Raw genomic sequence first — 7,656 nt, forward strand, 5'->3', positions numbered from 1 at the left:
GAATTACAATGCTCGTTAAAGGGACTGTCTACAGTCCATCATCGCTTTTCTGATTTGTACCGCAATAAAAAGCGCGCCGTCCGAAGTGTCCATCCTTGCAGTGGTTTCTCTGGAAAGTGAGTAGAAATTTTTAAAACAGAATTTTTCGATCTGCGTTTGGTCTTGTTCTATTAGCGTGAAACATGCCCACAACACTGGTTGGTGGACGCGATGACGATTGTAGTCGCGGTAAAAATTAAAACTTAAACACATGTGATTTCTGCAGGATTACTTAATTTTCGCTGAACACTAATGTAATTAATGTAACAGTTGTTTTCAGCGCGCTAGCGGATAAATGAAGCCTTATTATACCATAACAGAACACTTGTATTGCTGTAATCGCAGTCTATGCGTTTATTTTAGCAATGCTGCCGCAGTCTATGCCAAGTTGACTCATCAAAAAGAGACAATAAATGCACGCCTTCACAGTGCAGTACATGTGAGACATCCTAACAACAATACAGTGGCACTTTACTACTAGCATGGAGTGCCGCATGGCATACCGTGTGAATTGAAGCAAGCAGCGCCACCGGGCGCCTCTTTGGACGCGTGAGAAAAAGAAAATAAATAATTACTCTCTCAGGCAAGGCAAAGCTGTCTCAAGTGCGTAAAATAAAATTTGAAGTTATACATATTTGTTTTTAAGCAAAATGAGTCCACCTGCGCGGATTTCTTGTCCAACCAGTAGATTGACCACAGTATTCTCTTCATTTCATATTAATCTGGGCAATGGCCTCATGCTCGATCACCGAGGATGACGTCAGACTCATTGAGAGACGGTTTGTGACACGCGAAGAATCTACCGACAAGTGCCCTGATGGCATACAGGTATGCTACAGCAATGCGTACGTCGATCGCTATAACACACGTTTCTTCAGCGCTGCGGACAACGTGCTTTGTCACCCCGCATGCGATAACATAAACTGCTATAAGAACGACCAGGAACACAGGGATGCCCTGATCATGGTGGGCAAAATGAACGCAAAGACATGGTTAGGCCGCCGGCCTCTACCTGAGCCTCCGCAAGCCGTACATGATCACGTCCAACATCGACGTAAGTGACAGCTTCGTTAATGAAAACATGGGCATCGAGTGCTATGAATACGGCAACCTCTTGCGACTGTGGCTTGAGTTTCCTACGTCCACGGCAGGCATTCTCGACCCAGCCAAGACGAAACACGCCACTGCCTAACCCCCTCAGTAGAATTGAAATTAGTGCCCGTGGGACTGCAAACCACCACAACAATAACATACGCCCGAAATATATATCGAGTAAGAGGGCACAGTTTCTCCTTTCGCAAGCAAACGCCATAACTATATAGGTACAATCACAAAGGGCCATGTACGCCCACGTACTTTTCGGATGCGAAAAGCGCCATCAATTAAAGTTGGTCTGCGTAACAATTTCAAAGGCTTCCAGCCTCGATAGCCTATACCTCACCATCCAAAGAGGTGACTTCAGGTTCCGGCATTTCGCCGGCTTTATCGACACAGTGTGTCGACGTCATGACCCGGCTCACAATCAGACCTCTAGACATTGTCTTGGACCGGGCTACCACCTTCGTTCGGTGCCACGACCACAACAATCACTTCGCGCTCGCTGTTCTCAACGTAGCTCAGTAAAGTTGACAGTTGGGCGAGTTGGTGAACGTGGGCCGCTTCACACGTTAACATCAGCTCTCAACGTAGTTTCTGCACGCGCAAGTGCACGACCTCCAAAAAGACGCCCTGCGCACAGAAATTGGCGTGTTAGCACATTCCGAAATCAGGATCGATGAGACCACTGCAATGACGGGATTCCAATGTGTCGTCTACTGCAAGCAGCTTTATTGCAGGTGCGGCTGCCTGGGTACATATAAGTACACGACAATGCGCAACTCCAACGTGGGCCGCATCCTACTTCGCCGGCCGCCAGACACCGAACACACACAGACCTGCAGCGGAATCAGCGAGGTCTGCGTTGCGCACATCAGTCACAATACCTGCGTGCTACGCTACAAATGTCGTCGAAAGACGATAGTCTCCGGCGGGCCGTACTACATGAGCCCTCCTCCTCTATATTGAATCGCCGCATCTGGATAGCATCGCATTTGAGCGCAGCCGAAAAAAAACTAGGTGTTTAGAATTACGTATCTATGTATTTTCTAGTAAAGGAATACACCACCTAATGCTTACGTACTGATGTTGAGCCTCAGATATGCGTATTATTTTATTTTGATCGACAATGTTCACAAGTATGAACGCTGCTACCAGTTCAAGAAGGCTGAGCGTGCAGCAAGTTGTTAAACTTTGGCCGGTTGGGTGAATCGATTGACAGGCAGACAGACAGAAAGACCGACCGATAGACAGACAGGCCAAAATTTCTGCGTTTATGTTCCCGAAGTAAGATTATCGTCTTTAATAACAAAGACATTGAGCTCGCCGCCATCTACGTGAGAACTGTCAAGAACCGCTTCAACACACGTACACGGGTTCGTGAAACGTGCGTAGGTTTTCCATCATAAGAGACAAGTACAAGCACTACATATCGGCTTACCGCATCTGGTGTTGGCAATACTTATGTTGCTGTTGGCATAGTTGCGCAACTGTAAACAATTGGTTATATAACACCTGTGCGAACCTTCAACACATGTGTGTGCGTATACCATTTGCGCCTATCTTTAGCGTCATTTGGTAACGTCTTGCTCAATGTAAAAGATTACGCCACAGTCACCTTCCCGCGGCATGCTTCGCATTACCTGGATTCGCGCGGTACATGGGATGTGCCGAATTGTTATAGCATAGTTGCTCCCAGGACAGTCAGAAGTAAGGAATCCGCGCACATAGGCGTGCAGAGGGTCTAAAAGACAACATACGTCACAATGGACATAAAGAAATCCACAGCATATCCACGGGGTGAATGATGATGAGTGGGGCGAAGCTCCGGAGGGAATCATCGGTAAACCGTGAATACTCCGAGTATATGACGAAGTAAACACGGGAGAAACACCGTGTATATATTAAACATCAAACTTTTATTGTACTGTTGGTTTACGCGGCCCCTTCATTACAACGGTCCCAAGTGTACGTCGCCGCACTAAATCGAACAATTGCCTTTCACCAATGACTCGCGCCATATGTGAATCTGCCGTGAATTCTGCCCAGTACATCATCAACGACGTGAGATCGGGCACGTTTATACTAAAGGGTCGATGAGAGTCATGGCGACTTGCAGCTCGCATTAATTTTACATGTACGCTGTGAATTTTTATTGTTTAATCCCGAGCAGCAGAAATCTCGCACAGGCACTACCTTGGAGGTCAAAATCCAGTGCCTATATATACGGGGTGGTCAGTGAACGGTTGGCAGCGCGAGCAGCCGGTTTTTTCAATCAAGAAATTCGCTAGCAGACGCTGCCTGAGTCGGCCTCGCGAGGCGAGAGCGGTGGCGGGGGGGGGGGGCACTAGAGCACGCATCTGCAACGTAGCGAGCGCCTCCGCGCCATCTAGGGATCTTTCTGAGGAAGAGAGGTGGCTACGACAGCGCCATCTAGTGAACACTTCAAGAACTAGAGGTGGCTACCTACTACTACAGTGAAACCTCGGTGATACGATCACAGCTCATACGAATTTCGGGGTGATACGAATTTTTCGTTCGTCCCGGCCAAGGCCCATTGTCCTGCATTGTAATGGAGTACGGTTGTTGCGAACCGATTTTCACCCAGCGACGTTTGATACGAACGTACGCTACCGCCCAGGTACGAAGAGGTGCTGTCCACGGTGTCGCGGAAGACGTGCCAAGCACGTGCGAGCGCGGAAACGCAAGCGTGGACATGCGCGCCGCACCGCCAAATCGTCAGAATCATGGTGTAAGAAAAACACTTTTCTTATGGTCAGAATAAACCTTCAGACTCACGTCACGGCCTCCGAGATTGTGTGCGCGAATCTTTGAGGCTCTTATGTGCCTCCGTGTGCCTTCGCGTTTAGATTACAGAGGACATTAGCGCCATACTTTTTTTTTTCTCTAACGCGTCGACGTGGGCTGCGGCCCTGAAAAACAATAATTGAAAATGTTCGCCAGCTTTCTTTTTGTATCATACTAAGTTTCCATGCTTTCTGGTGATACGAATTTCGGATGATACGAATATTTTTGGAGGTCCCGCGAGATTCGTATCACAGAGGTTTCACTGCACATACTACAGAGGAGGGACAGACCCACACCCTAAGGAGCTTCGCCCCTAAAATAAAAATGAAGTGATGAAGTTCGCTCACAATGGCCTGCCATGCGTCCCTGGCTTTCCGGGAGTAAAAAGGGAAAGTAAATAGTTCTTGCAATGCAGCGTCAAGGGCCTTCGGCCGCCACTATCGTCAAAAACCTGCATAGCCATAGGCCTGCTCTTGAAACAATGACGGAAGGGCTACGAATGAGTGAAAATAGGGGAAGACTTCGCCCCCCCCCCTAGGTGTTAGAGGGGGTGGCCGCCCCCCACCCCGTGCTCAGGCCTATGCCCACGCATATATATACACACACAATGTTGTTCTCTGAAGTTTAAATAAGAGTTCAGTGGAGCATAAGGATGGGACAGAACGACGCGCTTATCATGAATACTTCTCGCGAAGTTTAAAAGCTCAACTACATGGCCAAGCGGAGGTACGGTGGTGCAGTCTGTCAAATTAGCCCCCTTAGTTTTTTTCACATCAAGCGTACAGCGCCCGATGGGACCTTGAGTAAGGAAACGAAACCGTAGTGAAAGTGCGCAAAATACGCAAACGTCTCGTAAAATTTGAATGAAAAATCTTAACAACAAGAAACTGAAATAAACCCACCTACGCCTGCTCGGTTATCCGAATGCGCTTCTCTGCAGCATAGATCACATGTTTTTGAAAGTTTCGAAGAGCGCCACCTGTAGAGGAGCCTCGAAAAGAAAAAAGAATCACGCCATATCCACGAAATGAATGATGATTGAGGAGCTGGCTTGGAAAAGATCTGGAAAACCTTTGAATCTTCAGTACAAGTCCTCTATCATCAATGGAGACGTGACACACGTTGTTATATATACATATATGTACAATTTTTTAATAATTTACAGTTTTGATGAACTCTATGCAGAATTTACAATCATATACACATTGACATAGACAGCCTGCACTGCTGCTGCTTTCCGAGCCCTACGCTCCGCCGCCTTGTCTTCTTTGTTCATGTTATTAATGTCGAAGCGCACTGACTGACGATTGTTGAAAGAGAGAGGAAGCGCGCAGTTGTGGCCCTCTAGCAGTCTCCTATCAAATTAGAGCACGTGCCAGAGTGGAGCGAGCGCCGCATGCTACAGTTGGCTATCCTATAGGTGGTTTCGCCTGCGTTATTATCATCGTCAAGGCGCTCGAAGCACATGACGAAGAAGACTTCTCTTTCGCGTGAGCGTGCGCATGCTACAGTTGGTTATACTATGTGTGGTTTTGCCTGCGTTAATATCGTCATCAAGGCGCTCGAAACACAAGAGGAAGATGACCTCTTTCGCGCGAGCGTGCGCATGCTACAGTTGGCTATGCTATATGTGGGTTTACCTGCATTAATGTCATCATCAAGGCGATCGAAGAACAAGAGGAAGAAGACTTCCGCACGAGCGTGTGCTGAGACAAGATAGAAAGGATGCAGGTTACGGCGCGGGACTTCGCCCAACTCAAGAACCTGGTGAGCCAGCTCCTATAACGACCGCTTGCTCCAATGTTGGTGCAAGATAATCTTCTTCGTTCATGTTATTAGTATCGAAGCACACTGACTGACGACTAAGACTAAAGTTGTGGTGAGGCTTTTTAGAAAAGAACATAAAATAAAGCGCTCCTGCCGTGCCGCCGAGGTATAACAGGCGTAAACCAATCGAAATAAAATGAATGGGGCTTCAGCCAACAAATGTTTTTCGTTGTAGAAAAAGGGGAAGAAAGAAAAAAAGAAAAAAGAAAATGATATCCGACCATCTAGCGCCACCCTAGCTGCGAGGACGGACCCAGACAGCGAAGATCTATTTTCTTAGATGGGTTACAGGTTTCCTTTACGCTCTTGAGTGAAACATTTCTTGCTTGTCTCCTTGTTTGTTTCTTTTTCACCTGCTCCTCCACAGCTACTTCTTTATGACGTTGCCCTCTCCCTGACTGCGCCATGAGTAGTTGGCATTATCCTGCTCACTTAGGGAAAAAATAAAAGAACGTTTAGATGCCCGAGCAGAGGCAGTATGGTGCTGCCCCTGCTCAACCCCCTCCCTCCATCCCGCTCCTCCCTTTTTGTCCAACCTCTATCCCTTCCTCTTCCGCTTCCCTCATGTTTACATGATGTGTCGAAACTTGCACGTGTTGTTAGCGTGAAGAATGGTGACTTCTATGAAATATTAGAATCTCTTGTTTGCGAGGATAAAGAATCAGAAATAGCAACCAACATGACATAAGAGCAATGAATGCATAATATTGAGAGGACTCCTATGTGTCTTTCTGTGCGCGAATTTCTCTCGCCCTGCCAAGGATACCGCTGTGACGACTGAAAGGGCCCTCTACCCAAGTGATGCGGACGGACTCGTTTCCTCCCGTTGTTTCCCCTGCCTTTTTTCCATCTCTCTCCGCCTTCCACCTCTGCCCTCCCCTCCCCTTTCCACCTCGTTCCCCTTTCCCTCCCTCACCCTTTCTCTTCAATGCCCCTTCTTTTTCTAAATTCTTGTGTGTTGGGAGAGCTTTTAATGTTCTTGGTTTAGGAGGAATTATTTTCTTGTGTGTACGAACTTAACTGACTGACGACTGTCGAAAGAGAGAGAAAGCGCGCAGTTGTGACGCTCTAGCGGCCTGCTATCGAATTAGAGCATGCGCCGGAGTGGAGCGAGCGCCGCAAGCAACAGCTGGCTATGCTATATGTGGTTTCGCCTGCGTTATTATCATCATCAAGGCGCTCAAAATAACAAGAGGAAGAAGACTTCTCCTTCGCGCGAGCGTGCGCTTTTGCCTGCGTTAATATCAGGGTTGCCACTGACTTTCGAGAAAATGTGGCCAAACGACGAGCAAAAAGTCGCCAAAAGTCGCCATTTTTTTACAAAATTCGCCAAAAAAGTCGCCATCCTAGATATGTGCGGCATACATAGTAATAAAACTTTCCACTCACGTATAGCCCCGTAGAATACAGTACCATCCAAGACCCCTAAATTATATTGACGTTTCTCAATGCCAGTTGTATCGCCCGCTTCACCATGGGAGTGCATGGTGCTGCTTCTCCGACTAGCCGCGAGATGTGCGTCGTGGGGCAAGGGTGAATGAATGAAGCGCTCATGATATCCTTCCATCCCTTTCGGCTCGTTTCAAAGCTAAAAGTGTGGTAAACCTTGGGCGAAAACCGTGAAAGCGCTGTTTGTAGACAGCTTTACGTACCCTTATATGAATTAAAAGGATTAAAAGGTTCATTGACGGTAACACGACAGAATTCTTGCAGGAACCGATCATTAGTGAGACTTACACTTTTTAAGTGTGAACTGATATGATAAAGGATGCCACCGACCCTTTCTTATAGTCACTTATATCTACACGCGTCAATCCGATGCGTTAATAATGAACAGGTAGACAATGTAGAATGTTTATAGCAATAGTTTTCATTGCACACGCTCAC

Source organism: Rhipicephalus sanguineus, chromosome 8 (genome assembly GCF_013339695.2).
Source record: "Rhipicephalus sanguineus isolate Rsan-2018 chromosome 8, BIME_Rsan_1.4, whole genome shotgun sequence".
Taxonomy (NCBI): Eukaryota; Metazoa; Arthropoda; class Arachnida; order Ixodida; family Ixodidae; genus Rhipicephalus; species Rhipicephalus sanguineus.